The sequence below is a fragment of the Delphinapterus leucas genome, chromosome X, assembly GCF_059928025.1.
Source record: "Delphinapterus leucas isolate spDelLeu-1000000601 "Yukka" chromosome X, BTC_Dleu_Yukka2, whole genome shotgun sequence".
NCBI classification, from domain to species: Eukaryota; Metazoa; Chordata; class Mammalia; order Artiodactyla; family Monodontidae; genus Delphinapterus; species Delphinapterus leucas.
The window spans coordinates 25687410-25713232 of NC_143150.1; the positions used below are offsets into that span (position 1 = coordinate 25687410).

At 36.6% G+C, this 25823-nt stretch overlaps 1 protein-coding gene across 1 annotated transcript in view; it reads left to right on the forward strand.

The window, feature by feature from the left end:
* TENM1 (teneurin transmembrane protein 1) overlaps positions 1 to 25823 on the forward strand; it is a 353672-nt gene that overhangs the window by 26039 nt on the left and 301810 nt on the right. The window lies entirely within an intron of this gene.

Genomic DNA, 25823 nt, shown 5'->3' on the forward strand with positions numbered 1-25823 from the left:
GTGGGAAGCAGTTGCATAGCACAGGGATATCAGCTCGGTGCTTTGTGACCACCTAGGGGGTGGGATAGGGAGGGTGGGAGGGAGGGAGACGCAAGAGGGAAGAGATATGGGAACATATGTATATGTATAACTGATTTACTTTGTTATAAAGCAGAAACTAACACACCATTTAAAGCAATTATACTCCAATAAAGATGTAAAAAAAAAAAAACAAATAGATTTCTAATTAGGTTATTTATTTATTTTTTGGTACTTCCTAACCTTAAATACTGCTGAGGAGTGTAAGGATTGCTCTTTGAGAAGAAATATTTATGCTACTAGCACAGTCTTATTGATTGCAATTACTGTAGTTAACTATTTCCCCTTCAATTAAAAGGTTGTTATGGTTTCCTCATTAGAAGTCATAAGTACCAATCTACAATAGCTTCTTAAATTATAGTTAAACAATAATACTGCTACCGAACTTTCAGGTAGCAATTTCATTAAAGTAGTAGTTACTTGGAAGCTATCGGAAAATCCAGGGCATAATCTCTTTCCAAGAATGCAGAGTTTTACACTGGGACTAAAAAAAATGTCTTCTTATTTTCACTAGGTAAATGGCTACAGAATTGTGTGATTACTGTGTTTGTGAGGGTAAAAGAGAAAACAGTAGTGAGGCACACTTTCCACTTTTAAGAAAAATGTTGTTCTTGAGGCATCTTGATTAAAGTCACCCTTACTTGATAGCAAATTGTATTGATTTTTCTGGCTGGCATTTTATTTTGACTGAACATTAATTTCCTTGTCTGAGTGGTTTTACAGTCTAAGATGTAAATTAACTTAAAAAACATGTATTTTGTGGGAGCACTGTTCCTAGAAGAATAGCATATCATGGTAGAAAAAGAATTCTAAGTACGTCACTTGTATCTTCTTTTCAGGTTTAGCCTGATTTCTTAATTGAAGGGGAACTACCCACAAAGATACATTGAATATGATTCTGAGAGATAGATTAAAAAGGGATTTAGAGTTTCTTATAATTATAAAAAAGTAAGTTTTGTTGAGTCTGATTTATTAAAAAACGTGAACAATAAGAAATTTCCCATAACCAGTTTTTATAAGAGTCACAGAACAAAGGGTAGTAAGTTAAATAAACAGATATATTTTGTAGGGGAGTCACTGATAATGTCAACAGTATAGGATCATAGCCTATATTGATGTTCATGATTATCTCTTTTCTATTTTCATCGTACAGTCTGAATATGTTTGAACAATGCTTCTATTAAAGGTGGATAATATTAACCTATAATATCAAAATGTGTCCTTTATCTCAGACATTTCAGGATAACCCAACATGTATGTTTATTTGTTTTGTAATAACGTTTAATGAGGAATAGCGCTGAAGGAATGGAGGTTGGAGATGAGAAAGTACTGTAATATAAACAGGGTTTTAATATGGTATCATTCAAAGCAAGGAGTAATTTGAAAAGTTGAAATACATTAGAGGCCCTTTAAAATGTTACTGTTCAATTATGAGACCAACTCTTATCTTATAGGTTAGCTTCTATTAACTTTTACTATACAGAGAGATAATATTTTAGATTCAAGACTTTACCTCTGGAATAAACAAATCCAGGTATAGCAAGCTTCTTATTAATAGGTTTATACTGTGTTCAAACCTATGTTTCTATTTAAATTTATTATATGGCCACTCATATAAAAAATTGTATTATATACTCTGAGACTTGTTTAGTTAGATTATGTTGATTCATTTCAGAAGCAAAAGTGGAGGGTTTCCCTGGTGGTCCAGTGGTTAAGACTCTGCGCTTCCACTGCAGGGGGCACGGGTTTGATCTGTGGTCGGGGAAGTTCCACATGCCATGTGGTGCGGCCAGAAGAAAAAAAAAAAGTGAAAGCAGAATGTTTCAGTTATTTCAAGGACTGCCTTTTTTAATAGGGTAAACAATGGCATATAAATCTGATATGACAGTAAGGCTGTATAGTACAACGGTTATGAGCATGGATTTTTCAGACCTCTGCCGCTTCTTAGGCATGTTACCTTGGGCAAATTATTCACCCTTTTAAGGCCTCCATTTCCTCATCTGTAAAACTGTCTTAAAACAGTACTTGTAACATAGGGTTTTCATAAGAATTAAATGAGTTAATATAACTAAAGAACTTGGAATAGGACTTAAAACACAGTAAGTATACTATAAATGTTAATTATTGTTGTTGTTACCATAACTACCTGTATAATCATTATTCACTATTAAAATTCACTGGTTCTCAGAGTTAGCCATTTTATTCATGGCTGTACCCCAGCACTAAGAACAGTGCCTGGCCCATAGCAACCCTGTCGGTAAAAGTTTATTGAAAAAAACACATTATGCTAAGCACTCTACTTGTATTAGCTCATTGCATTATCAGAACGGTCCTTAAGGTAGCTATCAGTATTAAATCTATTTTATAAATGAGGAAACTGAGGCACAGCCAAGGTAAGAGATCACATAGAGGTCACAGCACTAAGAAGTAGGGATCCTGAGCTTTGAGCTTTGAGCCAGAGCAGCAGACTGACCCCAGAGGACATGCTGTTGAGTGCTAGGCCTTGCTGCCCTTCTAGCACTGCAGCAGAACTTACAGATCATTTACTTCTTGGTCTACTAAATAAATCCACCATTTTTTTTCTTATTAAATCACAAATTAAATTAGATTTACCAGGTCATCCATTGCAGTAGTTACTGCAGCTGAGATTTGTGGATCAGTGAGAGATATCTGTTGAAATGCTTTTCTGTGTGACTTTGAAAATGCAGAAGTATCAGGCTAAATACTAGAACAGTAGGTTGAGTGGGTTCGAAATGAGGAGATGTTGATGGCAAACACTGGAACTTTGTTCTGAGTTCTGTCATGGACTGGACATTATGTGACTTTGGATAATCAGTTAAAATCTCTTCCTCTACTTACCTCATCCATCACTGACCACCTCAGGAGGGCAGAGTAAGAATTCATAAAGAGGCATTCAAGTGAAAGATGTCGCATAAGAACTGTAACATACAAGATGATTTTTAAATGGCTTTCTGTGGTTGAAATAAAAAAGTATTATATTTCAAAATACGAAACCATTTCACTCTCAACTCTTGCTGAGTCTATAAGAGTCATCTGGTTTTTTTTCAGTCCCCCTTTGCAGTTTCTGTATAACCCAAGTAAGATCTTTCACTGAACCTATTTACCGCTTCTGTTTCCCGTGCAAATTTCTTTCTGCTATTTCATGTTCCTCTATTATCCATTATACGTAACCTTTAGATACGAATGGCTATAGGCTGTGCTGCCCTCAATCCACTACGGGAAATCACATCAATATCAATGGGACATCAATAGATGTTCTGTGCATTATGGCTCTGTAAGTGGTCATTGGAAAGCAGTGCAAATCCAACAAGTGAAAAGTCAGAGCTGGATTATTCAGGCAACCAGCCCCATCCCCACTCCTACCCACTATACATTTTGGGTCAGCAAGTAAGTAATTTCTTTGAATAAGTTTTGAGGTCATAAAATTCAGTGAAGGGAGGCATGGAAAGATACTGATTATTTGAAGATATTATGGAATGGCTATTGTCATCACTTACCCATAAATCTGTAATATTTTCCATCTGAATCAAAAAATATGTCCTTACGCTTCATCCTCTCTGATATTTTGGCATCAGTGATGTATCAGTGCCAGTCAGAAGCACATTTGCTTGAATTTACAAATAAGCCATATGAAGTAGTAGTCAGGAAGACAGATGACCATTTGCAAGGCATCAAGAGGAGGCGAGGTTAAGGTGCTTCATCAATGGTTGTGAAGGGCACAAACTCGGCTTCTTTGGTAATCTTTGATGTTTTGATCAAGTTTCTCCACAGTCAGCAGTTTGTATAAGAGGCAATAGGAACTCACAAGAATACATTGTGCCTGGGGTCAAATGGACTGTTGCATTGAATGACTTGGGGAGTAGGGATTTCTGTCTCTCAAACCCAATATCATCAGTTAATGATATCAATGTTCTTTTTCTTTTGCCATGAAATTAGTAGTGACTCATACCACCTTCAGGGGATGCAGGTAGTGTCCAAACTCTACAAATGAAATAATTTAAGTCCATGAATCTCCTTGCCGTGACATACTATATAGCCCACATGTAGAAAGTTGACCAGAATGGTTGTTAATACAGAATTAGGAGAGATAGAATATTGAGCCCAATTCTGTGATTGAAAGTTTAGGGATGAAACTATTCGAGAGGGCAAAGGGCCTACTGCACCTTGCTCTCTGCATCAAAATTGAGTAACAATGATTTTAGTGCTTTCTTCTGCCTCCTTTATACTAGTCCAAATTGCTCTACTTTCTAGGGTTGTTATGACGGTGGAGTAAGAACATGCTGAAAGTGATAGAATGAGAGGAGTGGAGTGTGTTTATTTTGCCTCCATCACACACAAAAAAATGCAAATACTTTATAATACAGGGAAGAAACAAAATAGAGTAAGGCAAATTTTGATTTTGGAAAATTCAAGAACTTAGTTTTTTTTTAATGGAGAGAATTGAAATGGAGTTTTTTTTTCCCCCATCACATCTAGATAGACAATGCCCCTTCCCACAAAGTTTGCTAAGTATAGATAAATACACTTAACAAAAACCATCTCTTTCACTTACTAGTAGCTTCATTAATGCCTCCGTGCCTCAGTTTCCTCGTCTATAAAGTGGGAATGTTGATAATACCTTCCTGATAGATTTTCTTTTTAATTAAATGAAGGGAAACATGTAAAACACCCAGGACATTGCTTAGCAGATCTAAGTAAAGATTAATGCTTATTATTAGTGGAACAGGATTATTATTAGGGTTATTAATTTGAGCTGAGATAAGCATAATGAGCATACAGTTTATCCTAACATAAACTACTTTTGTTTTCCTTCCTCCCAAAGTCATCTAGAACAGTTTTTTCAGAGCTGGAATATCTGTTTCACAAGAATCCTCTAGTGGGTTTGTTGTTTCCTTCTGCCTGGTCTATAATATCTGTAACTTTGCCTTTATTTTACTAATTTCCCTTTTCCTTGGTGTTTTGGCCCTTCAGATGGTTTTGTATTTCTATCTGGAGGCCATATCTAGGTTGAAACACATTTTCTTTAAAATGCATTATAGCTTATAACATTCAAGAAATGACTCAGCATAAAATGCTAAAAAGCACTTTACTTTATCCTATAGACCATTATCAATCCTTTTGGTGTCACATTTATACTTATTACTACTTTCAGTTCACTCTTGTGGACCCATTTACGATAATGATGGCAGTTTCTGCGTTAGCATTGACTTTGCCTCCTACCCATGAATCTACCAACTTTCTAGCCATCTCTCTAGGCAGGGATCTGGAAAATGGTGGTATAACTTCAGTCTAATTATAAATCTGCCATCCATGCATTTATCAGAACTCTTCTTTAAAAAAGGTTTATATTTGCATCTGACATCACCTTTTTGGTGTGATATGTCCCGTAAGTTTTATCCCCACTATGTTAAGTGGCACTTTTACCTGTCATAAATAAAAGTATAGATTCAGTCTGAATTAAACATACTAAAATGACAGGAAGAACCTGTGCCACATACAACTAATTTCAGAACCATAGTTAGCACCTATTGCTGAAAATGAAGGCACTTTAATGAAAGGCAAATACTATACTTCTATTTTTTTTTTTTTTTTTTTGGAACTCTAGCATGCTGTAGTTTAAGACATAAAGAGATAATTTCTTGGGTGAGTGAGTAATGGATACTAAACGTAAGTCTTGCATCAAGAGATTACTGTTTTGTCTCAAGGAGAGGTATTCACCCTACTAAGTACTTCCCATACACCACTGTCTAAGCCTGGGTAGAGAAATTAAATGAGGCTTTGTGAAATATAGGGTTGGCCAAAAAGTTCGTTCGGGTTTTTGGTACCGCCGTATGGAAAAGCCGAACGAACTTTTTGGCCAGCCCAATAGATAAAGATCCACTGGAAGGCATACATAGTAAAAGAGGACCGGGCAGCATGTTAGTAATTTTGGAGGTTTACATGCTTAAGAAGTTTTACAACAGCAAGAATCAATCTTGCAAATTCAAGGGAAAAATTCTCTCTCAAGAAATCTCTTTCAAAGTAAGTAATTTGAGGGCTTCCCTGGTGACGCAGTGGTTGAGAGTCTGCCTGCCGATGCAGGGGACGCGGGTTCGTGCCCCGGTCCGGGAGGATCCCACATGCCGCGGAGCGGCTGGGCCCGTGAGCCATGGCCGCTGAGCCTGCGCGTCCGAAGCCTGTGCTCCGCAACGGGAGAGGCCGCGGTGATGAGAGGCCCGCGTACCGCAAAAAAAAAAAAAAAAAAAAAAAGTAAATAATTTGAATTATTTTGCATAAAGGAAATTTCACTCCTGTTTAGCTTAGTTTCTGCTCATCCAAATTATATATATAGGATACATATATAGATATGTTATATGAATATTTTTAGACCCACATTGCATAAGTCGTTAAGCTATACTTACTCTGAAGTGAATAAGAATAAACTAAATTAGAGCAATGGCTTTGAAACAGATGGCAGGTTAACCCATTTTAAACTTCAGAAATGTGACTGAATTTTCATATAGAACAGCCAGAATGGGGAGGGCCAGGATCACCAGCAGAGTATCTGATTTATCACAGTCAAAACAAAGAGGTGGCATCTTACAGGGTGGAGACACATACATTTGGAGCTTAGCTATATTCCCTTTAAAGAGAGGTGAAAAAGCATAATATGTTTTATTAAATACAAATATATTAGAAAACCTGAGGCAGCACAAATGGAGGATATAGTAGCAGGAAATGAAGATAAGCAGGGGCAGATCACGAAAGGCATTTTAAGTCATGGTAAGGAGCTTGGAATTTATCCTAAGAGCAAATGGGAAGTTTTTTATGGTCTTTCATTAGGGCAAGAAAATGATTTGCTCAGATTTACAGTTAGAAAAATCACCCTAATGGCAGTATGGAAGTTGGAATTGGCAGACAGGACCAAGTTGCACCAAAACGGAGGCTTGCAGGGCGAGTGCAGAAAGAAGACAAAACAGATAAGGAAATTATAGGTGCTGCTAATAACATTTTTAAAGTGGTCAACCAAAGTATCAAACTTAGTAGGGAAGGCAAATAGGAAGAAGAAACGAATGGCATTCTAAACAAGAGGTGGGTCCAAGTGTCTAGAACTATCAATGATATCGTAGGGTAGTTATAGCTGTGAGCAAGCTGAATAGCTAAAATGAGATGGTCAGAGGCTAGTGTATCAGAATTTTAGATTTCAGACTTGGAGCATAAAAATGTGACTCCCCTGTATATTTTAGACCCAGTTAAGGAACATATATGAGGACCTCCTTCCAGATGAATCATTTGTTCAGGGAAGACTAGATTCTTAGCTAGGGATAATCTCACAAGGTGGTCTTCCCTGGGTAGACTCACAAGCTCACCAAAGTGTGGATAGTGTTTAAATAAGAGCACCACGTTATATTGGATCCTCCAATATAGACAAGACCCATGTGGAATTCTAGATCACAGTATGGCTCCTCAAGAGCTTCTTTCTTGGGGATCCTGTTGATCTCTGTGGGATAATAATGAACAAATTAAGAGGGTCCAAGATGACCCACTGTAATTTTCTGCTGATTAAAACCTCATTATAGCTTTGCCAATCTAATTAGTGTAGACCTTATATAAGAAATTATAGTTACCATCTAGAGTAATTGCTTACCATGAGAGTTTCTAAGGAGGGGCCTCACAAATGTCTCATTATCACGTTGAATTGGCAACAGGAAATTTTTAACTGCAAGAAAAGACTTATGATATGGTGCTTTGTAAAAAACAAAAACTCTTGATTCCATTTCATTTCTTTTATATTAAATGAGCTTCATGTCCTGATCAAATGACCAGGAGACTGAAGGCTAGCATATGTACATGGAACATCAGAGGAGGTTGTGAGTTCTCAGATAAACTAGTTGTGGCTATGGCCAAAAATGAGTACACATGGGATTTTGACAGCAAGCAATCTGTGCTGTTCTACCACCTGGTACAGAAGAGGCAGATTTTGTCTTTTGGTATTCATAGGTTTCACCAAATCAACTAGCCCCATTTTTTATGTTGTAGATAACTGTTTCAACCTTAATTCAGTTTTGCCTTTTGTTCCTTGAAGGAAGAACCTAGATTCCCTTTGATCTTGAACTTTATTTTAATTAAACATAGATGTTAAATATAGCAAATAACAATACCACAGTGTCTTTTCTGTATTCCATAGGTCCAAATACTTTGCAACATTAACTAATAAAATTATGGGGTTAAGTGAAAATAATATCAAGAGAGAGTACATATTAGACTTTGGATTTTACTCATAGCAAGCAACCAAGCCAATACTGGGTACACAGTCCTTAAGAGAGATGCCCGCTATTAAGAAATTAGGAACAAGTGTACTTTGCTATGAAAGAAAGTGGAAATTTTTGAAATGAAGCAGTTTTTGTTAAAAGATCATGTGCTGCCTCCAGACAGAATTCTGATAAATCCAAACCCTCTGAAGTTATCAAACAGTTTAGTAGTTTCCCCACCGCCTCACAGAGAGGCAATAAGTCTTTTTATATCATTCACCTTGGTGGTAAAGCTAGCATTAGTCAACCCATGAGTAGTTGAAAGGTCAGATGACTTTTGAACCTAGTTGAACTATTTGGTTTTGGGGAGATGAAAATTTTTATGCCGGTGGGAAAATGTGGTAAAGCATTGTACATGCTCGGTGCTACTCCAGGCTGTAATAACACATGCTCAAGGATTATCATATAGGATATTGCAGACATGGCACTAGTTAAGACTTAACCAACATAGAAGGCTGTGGGAGTTTTTGAAAGCCAGATGGCACAATAGAGTCTTCCTTTGTCATGGCTAAAATACAGCCTGTTCCAAGATTGAACAAAACCCAAATAAACCATTAGTGTCTTTGGTTTCTATTCCTATCTGCTGTATGTTATTAGTTTGGTCTCCCTGACCAAATCCTGCCCTTGGATTAGCTGGCGTAAGTCTCCTTGCCGACAGGCACCAATCTAGTCTTTTGAAACAGTGAAATATAAAATGTAGAGATAAGAACCCATCAACAGAGGGAGAAAAAAAGCTAAATTTTAAAAATAAGAGATGCAATGGGCAATCAAGATCAAATATATAAATAAACATTCACAAAAAAAAATACGACATGAGTTTATGGGGTCCAGTGATGGGTATGTCTTTTGGCCCAAAATAAACAGAATTAATTGTTAGCATACACAGCAAACTGGTGAATATAGTTCTATTTTTATTGGAAATAATAGTGTGTGTATCTTTTGTGATTTGAGTAGGTAGGAAAGAAAAATATTTAGATTACTTACTGACTGTCTCAGCAGCATTCCCACTAATGAGGCCAAGGTCATGGGCTCAGTTACTATTTCAACCTTTTAGCTCTGTTCTGTTTCATTACTAAAGCCCACAGTCTCAATCTCCCTTTTTTCTCCATCCCCCAAATCAGAAACCTAGTCCTGCCTTCTACCCCCTAACAAAACCTGAACTCAGAAATGAATCTGATAAACTAGGCAGGTTTTGCTTGACACACATAGAATTTGTTAAATGCTGCCAACTAATTTAAAGACTTAAGTCTAGAGATTTTACATAAAATCTCTGGTTTACATAAAATTTCTAGCCTCTCTTTAAAAATAAAAAGATCTGACATTCCCAGATGTGCATTCACGCATTCATCCACACATTTTTGAGTACCTATGTGCTACACACTATTCTAGTCTTTTGTTTTGCAAAAATAATATGAAAACCATTGACTGCAGCTAAATAGGGTCTGCTCCCAAAAGGCCCATGAATTCTCCAGTCCATCAGAGTAGCCATACTGCCCTCTTCACTTTTTTACACTACCTGCCTTCCTTCTCAGTTGGCATTTACGCTTGCAACCTATGTAATAAGATAATTCACACTGAAGTAAAAAGGGCTGTGACAAAGAAAATGTATTATATCTCCCCAAGATTATTTGCATTTTAACAGAAGACAGAGTCGTACGCCAAGAATGGCAAATCCCTGACATTAATGTCATTGCTTCTCTGTCCCAGACCCGTGGAAGATATAAGTAATCAAAGCAACAAACATTCTTTCCTGCTGAGTCTAGATTCTGCAATTTGAGTTTACTCAGAAGTTGGAATATATTTGCCATCACTACTTTCAGCCAAAGAAATGAGATACTCATTATGAATTTCCTATCATTAGAAGTTTAGGAGGAGAAATTATGTAAAGGGCAGAAAAATATAACACAATCACCCTATTAAAATCTGACCCTGTTCACAGTTACTAATGGTAGCCCTAACCATGGCCAACTATCTCATAGATGCATGGAATTGAACATAAAGAACAGTGACAGGTAAATTTATAACACATCTTCATTATTAGAGCCTCATTTCAAATGAATGTCTTGTAAATACTGGGTACACAATGTTCAAGTATATGTTTCTGCATATGTGTTATATAAATGTAAAAGTAGATATTAATAGTGAGTTCTGAGTTCCCGTAGAATAATGCTGGCCCCTTAAATTCAAATCTCTCCACACCATGCTCCAGAAAGAAATTCAGATCAGCAAGGAGAGCAAATAAAACCACACATAACCCACTTCAATAGCATAACTAGGAGATGGAATTCCACACACTTCAAATTACACATAAGGAGAGAAAAAATACTCAAAAGAAGCAGAACTAGCTCTGTAGCCCATGCCAGAGCCAAGAGTGAAACGAAGACTAAATAGAAAAGAAGATGTGAGAGCTGGGGCCTAGCGATGGCAGAATTGATCAATTAAAATGCCCTTGGGGGCTTCCCTGGTGGCGCAGTGGTTAAGAATCCACCTGCCAATGCAAGGGACACGGGTTCGAGCCCTGGTCCAGGAAGATCCCACATGCCGTGGAGCAACTAAGCCCGTGCACCACAGCTACTGAGCCTGCGCTCTAGAGCCCGCGAGGCACAACTATTGAGCCCACGTGCCACAACTACTGAAGCCCGCGTGCCTAGAGTCCATGCTCCACAACAAGAGAAGCCACCACAATGAGAAGCCTGTGCACTGCAACGAAGAGTAGCCCCCGCTTGCCACAACTAGAGAAAATCCACACGCAGAAACGAAGACCCAACGCAGCCATAAATAAATAAATAAATAAATTTATATTTAAAAAAAAAAGACCAGATAGTAGTAAATATTTCAAGCTTTGCAGGTCATACAGCCTCTATCACAACAATTCAACTTATACCCAAAAGCAGCCGTAGACAATCTGTAAATGAATCAGAGTGACTGTGTTCCAATAAAATTTTATTTATGGACGCTGGAATTTGAATTTCATAAAATTTTCATGTATCCTGAAATACTGTTATTCTTTTGATCTTTTTCAACCATTTAAAAATGTAAAAGCTGGAATTCCCTGGCAGTCCAGTGGTTAGGGCTCTGTGCTCTCACTGCCAGCGGCCCGGGTTAGATCCCTGGTTGGGGAACTAAGATCCCACAAGCTGTGCTGGGCAGCCAAATAAATAAATAAGTTAGTTAAATTTTTAAAAAATGAAAAGAAAACTTAAAAAAAAAAAGCTATTCTTAGCTCTCAGACCCTACAAAAACAGAAAGCAGGCTTGATTTGGCCAAGAGTTGTAGTTTTTTGACTTATGATCTAGAGAGCAAGCTTAATCCACCTAAGAGTTAATGAGGGAAACTTTGGCAGAAGGGCTTTTGGTGAATGATAATATGCTTAATTGTAGATTTAAGGTTAAAACAAAGGTGAGGACAACGATGGAGAATTGTATTAAAATGTTACGTATTTTTGATAAAGTAGTTATTACAATTAAAGCTTGGGAGAAGAAAATAAAAAAGTAAAATAAGCTCAATGATTGTCACATAGAGAGTCAGAGTATAATTTCAAGCTGACAAACCAAATAGTAGAAAGCTAAGCGAGCAGAAGGGGGATGAAGAGCTTTATAAAAAGTAATAGCATAAAGGTAATCAATAGAACAACAATACAGACCTTCTTAAATAAGAAAATAAAATTTTTAAAAAATTCTTATTGGGGTATAGTTGATTTACAATGTTGTGTTCATTTCAGGTGTACAGCAAACTGAATCTGTTATACATATACATATGTCCATTCTTTTTCTTTTCCCATATAGGCCACTACAGAGTACTGAGTAGAGTTCCCTGTGCTATACAGTAGGTCCTTATTAGTTATCTGTTTTATATATAGTAGTGTGTATGTGTCAATCCCAATCTTCCAATTTATCAAAAGGAATTTTTAAAAAACCAAAGAAACAAACTACATAAATAAAATTAACATAACACTGTAAATATAACAAAATAATATGTTGAGGCTAAACATATCTGTCATATCAGTAAATGTAAGTGGGTTTAATCACCTATTAGTAAAAGGAAAAGATTTTCAAAAGAGCTCACAAAGCAAAACCTAATTCTATGCTGTTTAGAAGACACACCTGAAATGAAAGGAGTCAGAAATGGCTAAAAATTAAAGGATAGACAAAAGGTTTATCGGGCAAATGGAAGAAGCAGTAAGAAAGCAAAGCTTATAATCTTTATATCAGACAAAGTAGAATTCAGGCCAAAAACCATTAAACACAACAAAGAGGATACTCTATAAAAAGCTATGACTATCTATGCACAAATAACAACTGCCTTTACAAAACAGAAACTGTAAGAGCTCAAGGAGGAATAAACAAAAACAATTAGTAATAGGATATTTTAACCCATCACTCAGGTCACATGGATAGAAACTTATTAAGTATATAGAAGACCTAAAAAAGCAAAATCAATAAGATAGATCTATGGCTGTATATTGAACTTACCACCCTGATAATAGAGAATATATCTTCTTCTCAAGTACTCATGGAACCTTCACAGAATTTGACCATGTATTAGGTCACAACAGGAACCTCAGTGAGTTTCATAAAGTAGAAGTTACACAAACATCATTCCCAGATCATGGTGAAATGAAAATTTGGAAATTTTTAAAATCTTAAGTCTCGGGTAAAGGGGGAAATGAAACTTTAAAATTATAAAATTTCTAAGAAATAATGATAATGAACCCAGCACATGTCAAAATTTATGGGATATAAGTAAACCATTTATAAGAAAAAATTTGTATCAGTAAAAATAAAAGAATGAAAATAAAGCTTAAAAAGCCATAAAATAAGCTAGAAGAAGGTACAAGAAAGGAAATAATAAAAATAAAGCAGAAATAAATGAGGTAGAAAACAGAAAAGTAATAGAAAAGTGGTGTTAAAAATCAACAAACAGGCAGACCACAAGCTACCTTAAATCAAGAGGAAAGGGGGAAATGTATGCAAAATAAGAAATGACGGGAAATATCCATTGATACAGAGGAAAGTTTAAAAACATGGTAAGTGGCTACTTTGCATGAATCTTTCACAGGGGTGTAGCATTCTGTACACCCACCAGCAGTGTGTGACTGTGCCCATGTCCTGATGGACTTCCCATCAGTGTGTCACAAGTTTTTGGATCTTTGTCAATCAGATAGGTTAGAAAGGGTACCTTGGGGTAGTTTTAGTTTGTATTTCTCTTATTATGAAAGAATATTCAGTGAAGCTGAATATCTTTTCATGTGTTTAGGGATCTTTTTTTGTGAACTGTATGTTCATATCTTTTGTCCATTTTTCTATTGATTTTTTTTTTTTGGTCCTCTTTGTCTCAATTTTTAAGAGTTCTTTACGTATTAGGAAGATTCACTATTTTTAATACACAACTCTGTACACCCTCAGGAGGATATATTCTAAGGAAAAAAACCACAAACTTTGAACTTAGTAGGATTAATTCTGGTAGTGGCATTGGTGCAGTAACTCTAATACTTATTTTGTGTGTCTTGTACAATAAGCAAATGAGTAAATACATTGATGTTATTGAGAATTTGGTTCACTCTGTGAAAAAGGAGATAAAATTATGGGATTAGGGAGAAAGAGCTCTGTGGTGCTGGATTAGAATTGGGAATATCAATATGCACTCATTCTTTTAAAAACATACATACAGATATATGTACGTGTGTATATGTGTACATACATACACACACACACACACACACACACGCACACATACACATTAACAAAGATAAAATCTAAAGGTTTTGTTCTATGTGTCTATATCCTTGCTCTTTTCCCTGAAAGGACTTAAAAACAATGACACCTCAGTAGTAATGAGCATATCTTAAAACTAGACTTTGGTTTCTAAATACATTTTCTACTGAAAGCTCCTTAGAGAAATGGCTGATTCTAGGTCTGTCAGAAAAAGTCAGTGCAAATTAAGCCTGGAATATCTTGTGCTAGAAAGCAAGGAAGAGCTGAGACATGTCAAAATGACACAGAAACCAATTTAGAGGAGCTCCCACTGGCCAAATTTGAGTATGTAATGATGGTAATGGATTATACATTGAACGACAACAACAAAAAAGAATCTGAGTCTATTGTAATACTTTAAAAATAAAAGGCACTTAATTTCTAGAAATAGATCTGAATTGTTTTGTAATTCATGTAGATCCCTTTATGCATACTCATAGTATCTTTCAAATTAGGTATTATTATTTCTAATTTATATGTGAGAACTGACAGTCAGAGAGGTTAAGCAGCTTACCTTCAACCGCACAGCTAGTTAGAGGAAGGACCATCACTCTTACGGTCTGTCTGACTTTTCAAAAAGAGCCTATGGTGCCCTTATTACACTAACTGGCCTCTAAAAATGAGCTCATATAACAAATACTGTCTTATAACCTGCTTTGGGAACATCTTTTTCTATTATTTAACATTTTTCTACAACATTATTTTTAATTGCAGCATCATCCTCTACTGTATACAGTCACTTATATAATCAATCCCTATTTGCTGGACATTTAAGTACTTTTCCTTATCTTGCTGTTATATACAACATCATGTTGAATATCGTTGTTTTAAAATTTATTCAGATCCTTTTCTTAGTATAAATTTCTAAACATGGAATTCCTGGATCAAAATGTTTAAAAACATTTCCAACACCTTAGGTATATATTGCCAATTTGCCCAAACATTTTGCAACAGTTTACACTCCTGCCAGCAGTACACAAGAATGCTCATTTCTCTGAACCCTTGAAAACTTTTGATATCGTCAATTATAAAAAAAGAAAAAAAAGCTATTTTGATAGGCAAAATGATGTTTCAGTGTTTTAGCTTGCATCTTAAAATTACCAGTGTGGTTGAACATTTTAAAATGTCACTGCTAACTTGCATTTCTTCTTTTGTGAATTGCCTATTGATACCTTTTGTCCGTGTTTCTACTAGAGGGTTAGCTGATATTTATTGATTTATACGGAATTTTATATATTAAAGATTTTGACATAAACTGCATATTTTAACATTGACTAAAAAAGAATCAAAATTACAATTTTAAATCATAGGGAAAAAAAATAAAACTGAGAGACTGCCATATTCTTTTCCCACATCTCCTGAAATCCTGGCAAGACATTTCAGGAAATAGTAAAAAAAAATTTAGACCCATTTTCGATAATTATATGAAGTTGAGTAAACTTCCTATAGCCTACCTTTTCTTTAAAGCAAAACTTGAATCTGCTTCAAAAATAGAAAACAAGGCTTGGACAGCAAAGTGATCATGATCAGTTTTAACAGAAATGCTAAGAAGGTTGAGATAAAAAAGAAAACAGACTGTAAAACCAGTAGAAAATATATGGTGTATACTTCACTTACATGTAACCCAGTAATCCAGTAAAATAATCAGTGTCCATATAAAAAGATGATTCTACTCATGTTCTTGTATTTTGAATTGATGAAAGATTGTTAGAGAGCTTCCAGTTCTCTCCTATGCACTTACCTGAGAAGGATGGACGAAATTAGTTTGAGTAATCATTCTGTGGGCAAAGAGCAGAGTTTTCCTCTATGCAAAAGCAACTGGTTGGCATAAAACTTTAACCTATAACATTGGCCTCATTAGCCCAATATTCCAACCAAATTACTTCAGTACAAAATGTCAGTGACTAGCAGAAATGGATCACATCCTCTCTTGGTCCCGAATAAGAGAGAAACTGGTCTCTGTGTGTCCTAGGGCAAAGCACTTCCTCTCCAGCTTTTAGTTTCTTCTTCTGTAAAATGAGATTGAACCAAATGGTTGGTCTGTGGTCTTTTTTTGTTTGTTTGTTTTGTTTTTTTCCAAAAGAAGCTTTTAATTTTTGAACAAGTTTAGATTTACAGAAAAGTTGCAAAAGTAGTACAGAGAATTCCCATATACTCCTCATCTGGTGTCTCCTATTGTTAACATCTTCTATCACCATGGTACATTTGTCACAACTAAGAAACCGACATTGAATATTACTATTAACTGAACCTGACACTTGATTTAGATTTCACCAGTTTTTCCCCAATGTCATTTTTCTGTTCCAGGATCCCATCCAGGATAGGATATTACATTATGTGTCATGTCTCCCTAGTCTCTAGTCTGTGACAGTTTCTTAGATGACCTTGACAGTTTTGAGTAGCAGTGGTCAGGTTTTTTGCAGAATGTCCCTCAATTTGAGTTTTGCCAGTGTTGTTCTCATGTTTAGACTGGGGTTATAGGTTTGGAGGAGGAAGACTACAGAGGTGCATTATCATCGCATCATGTCAAGGATACATGCTATCAATGTACATGCTATCACTGATGATGTTAATCTTGATCACTCGGCTGAGGTTGTGTTTCTGGGTTTCTCTACTGTAAAGTTACTCCCTCCCTCTTTTCTAAACTATTAGCCTGTGGTCTTTTTGAGCTCTGACATACCATGATTTTATTATGTTACATACAGATTCCCTTACCTGCACAGATCAATTTGCTAGAGTTGCATCCATCACCCAGGAATGTATACTTGTGCTGGGTAACTCAGCTGAAAATTTTCTTGGGACCCATTTCATACTATATGGCTATGTGAGAAATCTCCATTATGTTTCATAGAATGAGACTAATCACTTTCTTTGTAGAAAGTGCACTCTACATTTCTTAGTAAAGAAATGATGACTTTACAAATTTTAAGGATGCTCTGATTTTTGGAAACCTTTTACCAAGAGAACCCCAAATCTACAACTTCCAAATCCCAGTGATCAATATGATGGAGAAGAAGAAACAAGCAGGTTTGGGGGATGTTGGTGAGGGTGAGGAGAGAAATGAATGTCTGTTCTAAATTAAGTCGAGGATTTGGAATTAGGAAATCAGGTGAGGTGTGTGTTTGTCTGAATTCTGCTGTAGAGCTGTGTGAAGATGGTAGCTGAAGTTCAGTTAGAGACTTGAGTCCCTCTACATTGCTCTTGCCAAAAAAATGCAACTACACAAACCTCATTTAGGGCAAGAAAGCAAAGGATGCAATGGGCAAATGACCTTCTGCCTTTCTCCACTTCCAAGATAGTTTTGGAAAGGCTAGCTTAAGGGGACAATTAACCAGGCCTAATAATAATGGTTAACATTTATGGAGCATTTATTATGTACCAAGCATTTTTCTAGGTGCCTTACATGTACTGACTCACAAGGTCCTCACTAGAACCCTATGGAGAAGGTGCTATTATTATGCACATTTTATAGTGAGGATACTGAGACACGGTGATTGAGTAACTTGCCCAAGGTCCCTCTGATACTAACTGTAGCAGAGTTGAGATTTGAAACAAGACGTTTCCACTCCAGACACATGACAACTGCCTCCCTTTAGATAGAGTGTAAAGCTCCAGGAGGGCAAGCGTTTTTGTAACCAAGCAGTTACTGTTGTATCTTCAACACGTAGGACGGTGTCTAATACCTAGTAGTCGGCCAGCAAATAATTATTGCATGAAGGGAGGGAAAGGCTTGAGGATCCTGATCATGAATCAAGCCCAAACATTGGTGACTCTTCCAGAAGAACACCGTCATGATGCCACCTCAGAAAACTCAGAACAAACTGGTCCATTATAATCTCCACCAGTTCATTCTCTGTATCGCCCCATCCGATCAAATCTTATAAGGCAGCTAGAAGGGCTTGGTACATACCCAGCTGTAGTTTTCTCCTACTCATCTGTTTTCCACCTTCTCTATTATATATTCTGACTCCCCAACCTCATCTGAGCCCTACTCTTTAATGCTAACTCTGAATAAGCAGGTAATGGAAAGGGTTTTAACATCTCAAAATCTAAAAGTTTGCAGAAGAACACATGCCAGGTATCCATGGCTGTGACAACATGATGCCAGATCAGGAAAGTGAGTTTCAAAGCATCAGCTACCGGGGGTTGAGGACATAAATCAATGAATACATTCCCATTTTTTAAATTTAAATACATTCAGGTCAAATGAGTAAGAGGAGGAGAGAGCTTCTGTGTAAGTCTGTTTCTCACTTTCCAGTCACCAGTTTTATATGGATCTTTTTAAAAGAATATGCATATTATTACCAATAAGCATTCAACCAGGAAAGAGGATGAGAGACTGTTTAGGAATCTAAGAGACTTCCATCATCAGTAATGATGAAGTGATAGGCAATGACTTGGACCATAGCGAAAGGGAGACTTCACTGAGCAGAAAACGAAGTAAAATGAGAAAGAAAAAGAAAATTTTAAGGAAGAATCAAAACTGCCGAGTCCTGGCTAAGTTGACATTTTTGCTGCATTATTCATTAAGGTGGGGTTTTTTGGGGGAAAAAAAAGGTGTCCCGTCATTATGCTGCTTATTTCTCCTGACTCCACAAAGCAAATAATAATACAAAAGTAAATAAGATTTGAGTTATGGAGAGCACTTATTTATTGGTGCTGTGACTTGAGATGAAAACACTAAATAATTGTGTCTGTCTGATAAGGAATACACAGATGGGCCCGTTACGCAACTGCAAATGGAGACCATATATTAAACCTGTGATAAGGTACCCAAATAGACATGTTATTTATAAATATTGCTGCAACCTTGGAATGGAAAATATAAAATACATAGTAAATGAAAGTCTTAAGATAATATAATATAGAACTGGGATATTAAAATGATTTATTACCTTGATAGAATCTTTTCTAGCTTCAATATTGGATAAAACTAGGACTGTACTAAGGCAAAAAAAAAATGTATGCTGCAGTAGAGAATGTTTCATTTCATTTAGGAGAGGAAATGTAGGGATTCAAACATGTGGAGCAACAAGAAAGGTGTCATTACCTCTGTTGTACTGTCTCAATCTTTTCTTTAATTGGCATTTAATTTTACTGTTTCACTGTGGCAGACTAGCAAAATGTGTTATGTAAAACTGTTCAAATTATAAAACGCTTTTTTCTTCACTTTTTTTAAAATTAATGAAGTCCTTCTTTCAAAGGAAATTCTACCCATACCCAACATGACAGCTTTTAAAAAGGTTTGAAAGGAATCTCACAGCCATACTGACTCCATTCAAATTGCTTTGAAAAGGAACATTTAAGTATGTTTTATTTATGTTTATGATGTCGTGCAACCACAGATAATATTTTTAGTAGAAAATGTATATGTATAACCCTAGGAAAAAAAGAGAAAATTTGAATGAAACTGCTGAAGCAAAAGTAAGGTACCATAAATAAACATGCATTACTTCCTCTGTTTAGTTCTTAAAAAATGTTTCTCTGAAAACTAATGGTTTTCAATCCTGCATATAATCTGGTTATTACCAGGATAAAGCCAAGATCTGAAGGTGATTTATCAAAGGGCTATAGTTCACTCATACACCATTTGGTGTTTAATGTAATAAAAATGGGATTTATTTTAAGATGGAAAGATAACCTGGTTTCTGTAATGTTAGCAGTCACTGCATTTAATTCAGGTAGCATTTATTTTTGCAGTGATGTTCCTTATTGTGGAAGCCTCTTGCTTCACACGATGTCCACTGAAGTATTGGTCTGGTGAAATTGCTTCCAACAGGAGTTAACTTGAAAGCCTGAAGCCATCAGGGGTCACCATCTGGGTAATGTACCTGGTATATTTTTCAGGAAGGGAACTGTCCAACATACAAGTAGATCTGTAGCTTTGACAAGCTTTGCAAGTACAAAAGCAGTAGCATCCCTTAGCCTGAAGGAATATGAAGCAAGATATGTAAGGGAACTAGTGGGGGAAAAAATTGCTGAGAAAAAGGAAAAACAAATTACCTTGAAAAATATCACATGCTTTTGTCTTGGCATGATTTGAAGCTTATGACATCATCCATAATGGGCAGGACTTTTATCTGTAAGACAGATTTCAAATTTTCAAAATAAATTTATTTAGTCAAATTTGAAAATAGCACCAAAAAATTTCTTGTAATAAAAAATATAGCACCCTTAGCTGAATATGTGTGCAGTTTGAGATGCAAGATGAATTTCTTGAAAGCAAACTTGTATTTGCCTTGCAAATATTGCAATTTCAAGGTTACTTGTGTATTTATTATCAGAGCTCTATTTACCTTATTATTAAGTGGACTGGAATATTATCTGTAAAAGAGTGGACACAAAACACCAAGAGATACAGAGTAACATGGAAGGTTTCATATCTTCTGACACTGGTATTATGAAACTATTCCAACAAATTTAATTGCCTAGAAAGAATTGTTCCCAGCACCCAAATTTTCCTGATTCAGATATTTCAAGGATAATTTTTTAGGCCAGTACATTTCAAACTGTATCTGTGGAGCTTTTGGACTCCCAATTCCTTTCAGTCAAAAGAGTGCTGTTTTATCTTTTGATGGGTTTGAGGGTTATTCATATTTAATTGCTGGATTGTTCTACTGCTTTAAAATGTTTTGAAAAGCCCTATTTTAGACAGAAAACAAAAATTAAAGAGATGGAATAAAAGAATGCATCTATCCATTCAGCTTTTTAAAAGGTTTGTTGAGCACCTACTATTTTTTTATTGTATAACAATATGTGAATACAGTATCACTGTAAAAGATTCTAACAATACTATGAAAATGTTGAAGTTCCCCCAGCTCCCCACTCTAAAGTTCAATAATTTGATATTAATCCTTCCATTTCTCTTTCTATGCATTTACATACATAGAGATACCTTTTCTTTTACTTAAATAGGGTCATTGGATGTGCCTTGTTCTACATTGTTTTTTATACAAATCTTAGAGCTCTTTCTATGTCAGTACATATAGGTCATCTAGTGGTGTGCTGATAAATGTTTAACAACCAGCTCTCTGGGCAAAAAAGCCTTGATGTGCAACATTTGCTGATTCCTGGAGTGTTAAAACACCCACCATGGTGATTTCAACTACCAATGTGAAGTCACTGAAGGTGGAATTGGAAGAGATGTGCACAGTTGGCTCTTGTAAACCAGTAGAAGCTGGCTCTATCACACCACTGGGTCAGTCCTTTCTCTCTCTCCCTCTCTTTTTTTTTTTTCTTTCTGGCATCTTATTTTGAAATGCATTGAGACTTACAGAAAAGTTGCAAATATAGCACAGAATTCCTGTAAACCTGTCATTCAGTTTCTGCCAATATTAACATCTTGCATGACCATAGTACAGTTGTTAAAAGTAAGAAATTAGCATTAGTATGGTGCTATTAACTCAGAGTTTATTTCGGATTTCTTCAGTTTTACACTATTTGTTCTTCTTGTTCCAGGATCCTATCTAGTATACCACACTGCATTTAATTGTGATGTCTTCTTAGTGTCCTCTAATCTGACAGTCTGTCAGTATCAGTCCTTTTGATTCTTATGTAGGATTTTATATTATGGGTTTACCATTCTCTCATAGATGGATATATTGGTGGCGTTTTTTTTTTTCTTTACTATATTAACAAAATCATTATACTAACAATGCTGTTTTGAACTTCCTTGTACATGCCCGTTTATGCATGTATAGGCATACTTCAGAGATATTGCAGGCTTGGTTCCAGACCACTGCAATAAAGTGAGTCATATGAATTTTTTTGTTCCCCAGTGCATATATAAATTATGTTTACACCATATTGTAGACTATTAAATGTTTAATAGCATTATGTCTAAAAAAACAATGTACATACCTTAATTAAGAACTACTTTATTGCTAAAAACTGCTAACCATCGTCTGAGCATTCAGCAAGTCATAATCTTTTCGCTGGTGGAGAGTCTTGCCTCGATGTTGATGGCTGCTGACTAATCAGGGTGATGGTTGCTGAAGGTTGGGGTGGCCGGGGCAATTTCTTAAAATAAAGCTATGATGAAGTTTGCCTCACTGATTGACTCTTCTTTCACAAATGATTTCTCTGTAGCACATAATGCTGTTTAATAGCATTTTACCCACAGTAAAATGTCTTTCAAAATTGGAGTCAATCCTCTCAAAACCTGCCCCTGCTTTATCAACTAAGTTTATGTAATATCCTAAGTCCTTTGTTGTCATTTCAACAATCTTTACAGCATCTTCACCAGGAGTAAATTCCATCTCAAGAAATCACTTTTTTTTTTTAACGTCTTTATTGGAGTATAATTGCTTTACAATGGTGTGTTAGTTTCTGCTTTATAACAAAGTGAATCAGCTGTAAGTGTACATATATCCCCATATCCCCTCCCTCTTCTGTCTCCCTCCCACCCTCCCTATGCCACCCCTCTAGGTGGTCACAGAGCACCAAGCTGATCTCCCTGTGCTATGCAGCTGCTTCCCACTAGCTATCTATTTTACATTTGGTCGTGTATATATGTCAGTGCCACTCTCTCACTTCGTCCCAGCTTACCCTTCCCCCTCCCTGTGTCCTCAAGTCCATTCTCTACGCCTGCGTCTTTATTCCTGTCCTGCCCCTAGGTTCGTCAGAAGCATTTTTTTGTTTTTGAGATTCCATATATATGTGTTAGCATACGGTATTTGTTTTTCTCTTTCTGACTTACTTCACTCTGTATGACAGTCTCTAGGTCCACCCACCTCACTACAAATAACTCAATTTCGTTTCTTTTTATGGCTGAGTAATATTCCATTGTATATATGTACCACATTTTCTTTATCCATTTGTCTGTCGATGGACATTTAGGTTGCTTCCATGTCCTGGCTATTGTAAATAGTGCTGCAATGAATATTGTGGTACATGACTCTTTTTGAATTATGGTTTTCTCGGTATATGCCCAATAGTGGGATTGCTGGGTCGTATGGTAGTTCTATTTGTAGTTTTTTTAAGAAACCTCCATACTGTTCTCCATAGTGGCTGTATCAATTTACATTCCCACCAACAGTGCAAGAGGGTTCCCTTTTCTCCACACCCTCTCCAGCATTTATTGTTTGTAGATTTTTTGATGATGGCCATTCTGAATGGTGTGAGGTGATACCTCGTTGTAGTTTTGATTTGCATTTCTCTAATGATTAATGATGTTGAGCATCCTTTCATGTGTTTGTTGGCAGTCTGTATATCTTCTTTGGAGAAATGTCTACTTAGGTCTTCTGCCCATTTTTGGATGGAGTTTTTTGTTTCTTTGATATGGAGCTGCATGAGCTGCTTGTATATTTTGGAGATTAATCCTTTGTCAGTTGCTTCATTTGTAAATATTTTCTCCCATTCTGAGGTTTGTCTTTTCATCTTGTTTATGGTTTCCTTTGCTGTGCAAAAGCTTTTAAGTTTCATTAAGTCCCATTTGTTTATTTTTGTTTTTATTTCCATTTGTCTAGGAGGTGGGTCAAAAAGGATCTTGCTGTGATTTATGTCATAGAGTGTTCTTCCTCTGTTTTCCTCTAGGAGTTTTATAGTGTCTGGACTTACATTTAGGTCTTTAATCCATTTTGAGTTGTTTTTTTGTTTTTTTGCGGTACGCGGGCCTCTCACTGTTGTGGCCTCTCCTGTTGCGGAGCACAGGCTCCAGACGCACAGGCTCAGCAGCCATGGCTCACGGTCCTAGCCGCTCCGTGGCATGTGGGATATTCCCGGGCCGGGGCATGAACCCGTGTCCCCTGCATCGGCAGGTGGACTCTCAACCACTGCGCCACCAGGGAAGTCCTTGAGTTTATTTTTGTTTATGGTGTTAGGCAGTGTTCTAATTTCATTCTTTTATATGTAGCTGTCCAGTTTTCCCAACACCACTTATTGAAGAGGCTGTCTTTTCTCCACTGTATAGTCTTGCCTCCTTTATCAAAGATAAGGTGACCATATGTGCATGGGTTTACCTCTGGGCTTTCTATCCTGTTCCATTGACCTATATTTCTGTTTTTGTGCCAGTACCATACTATCATGATTTCTGTAGCTTTGTAGTATAGTCTGAAGTCAGGGAGCCTGATTCCTCCAGCTCCATTTTTCTTTCTCAAGATCGCTTTGGCTATTAGGGGTCTTTTGTGTTTCCATACAAATTGTGAAATTTTTTGTTCTAGTTCTGTGAAAAATGCCATTGGTAGTTTGATAGGGATTGCACTGAATCTGTAGGTTGCTTTGGGTAGCATAGTCATTTTTACAATGTTGATTCTTCCAATCCAAGAACATGGTATATCTCTCCATGTATTTGTATCATCTTTAATTTCTTTCATCAGTGTCTTATAGTTTTCTGCATACAGGTCTTTTGTCTTCTTTAGTAGGTTTTTTCCTAGGTATTTTATTCTTTTTGTTGCAATGGTAAATGGGAGTGTTTTCTTAATTTCACTTTCAGAGTTTTCATCATTAGTGTATAGGAATGCAAGAGACTTCTGTGCATTAATTTTGTAACCTGCTACTTTACCAAATTCATTGATTAGCTCTAGTAGTAAGAGACCACTTTCTTTGCCCATCCATACAAAGCAACTCCTCTTCTGTTGAAGTATTATCATGAGATTGCAGCAATTCAGTCACATCTTCAGGCTCCCCTTCTAATTCTAGTTCTCTTGCTCTTTCCACCACATCTACAGTTACTTCCTCCACTGAAGGCTTGAACCTCTCAAAGTCATCCATGAGAGTTGGAATCAACTTCTTCCCAACTCCTGTTAATTTTGATTTTTTGACCTCCTCCCATGAATCACAAATGTTCTTAATGGCATCTAGAACAGTGAATCCTTTCCAGAAGGTTTTTAGTTTACTTTGCCCAGATCCATCAGACGAATCACTATCTATGGCAGCTATAGCCTTATGAAATGTATTTCTTAAATAGTGAGATTTGAAAGTTGAAATTACTCCTTGATCCATGGTCTACAGAATGTATGTTGTGTTAGCAGGCATGCAAGCAACATGAATCTCATTGTACACCTCCATCAGAGCTCTTGGGTAACCACATACATTGTCAGTGAGCAGGAATATTTTGAAAGGAATCTTTTTTTCTGAGCAGTAGGTCTCAACAATGGGCTTAAAATATTCAAGAAAACATGTTGTAAACAGATGTGCTGTCATCCAGGCTTTGTTCCTCCATTTATAGAGCACAGACTGGGTTGATTTAGCATAATTCTTAAGGGCCCTAGGATTTTCAGAATGGTAAATGAGCATTGACTTCAACTGAAAGTTACCAGCTGCATTACTCCCTAACAAGAGAGTCAGCCTGTCCTTCGAAGCTTTGAAGCCAGGCATTGACTTCTCCTCTCTAGCTATGAAAGTCCTAGATGGCATCTTCTTCCAATAGAAGTCTGCTTCATCTACATTGAAAATCTGTTGTTTAAGGTATCCAGCTCATTAGTTATCTTAGCTAATTCTTCTGGATAACTTGCTGCAGCTTCTACATCAGCGCTTGCTGCTTCTCCTTGCACTTTGTTGTTACGGAGACGGCTTCTTTCCTTAAACCTGACAAACCAACCTCTACTGGCTTCAAACTTTTCTTCCACAGCTTCCTCACCTCTCTCAGCCTTCATAGAATTAAAAGAGGAGGGCTTGCTCTGGAGCAGGCTTTGGCTTAAGGGAATATTGTGGCTGGTTTGATTTTCTATCCAGACCACTA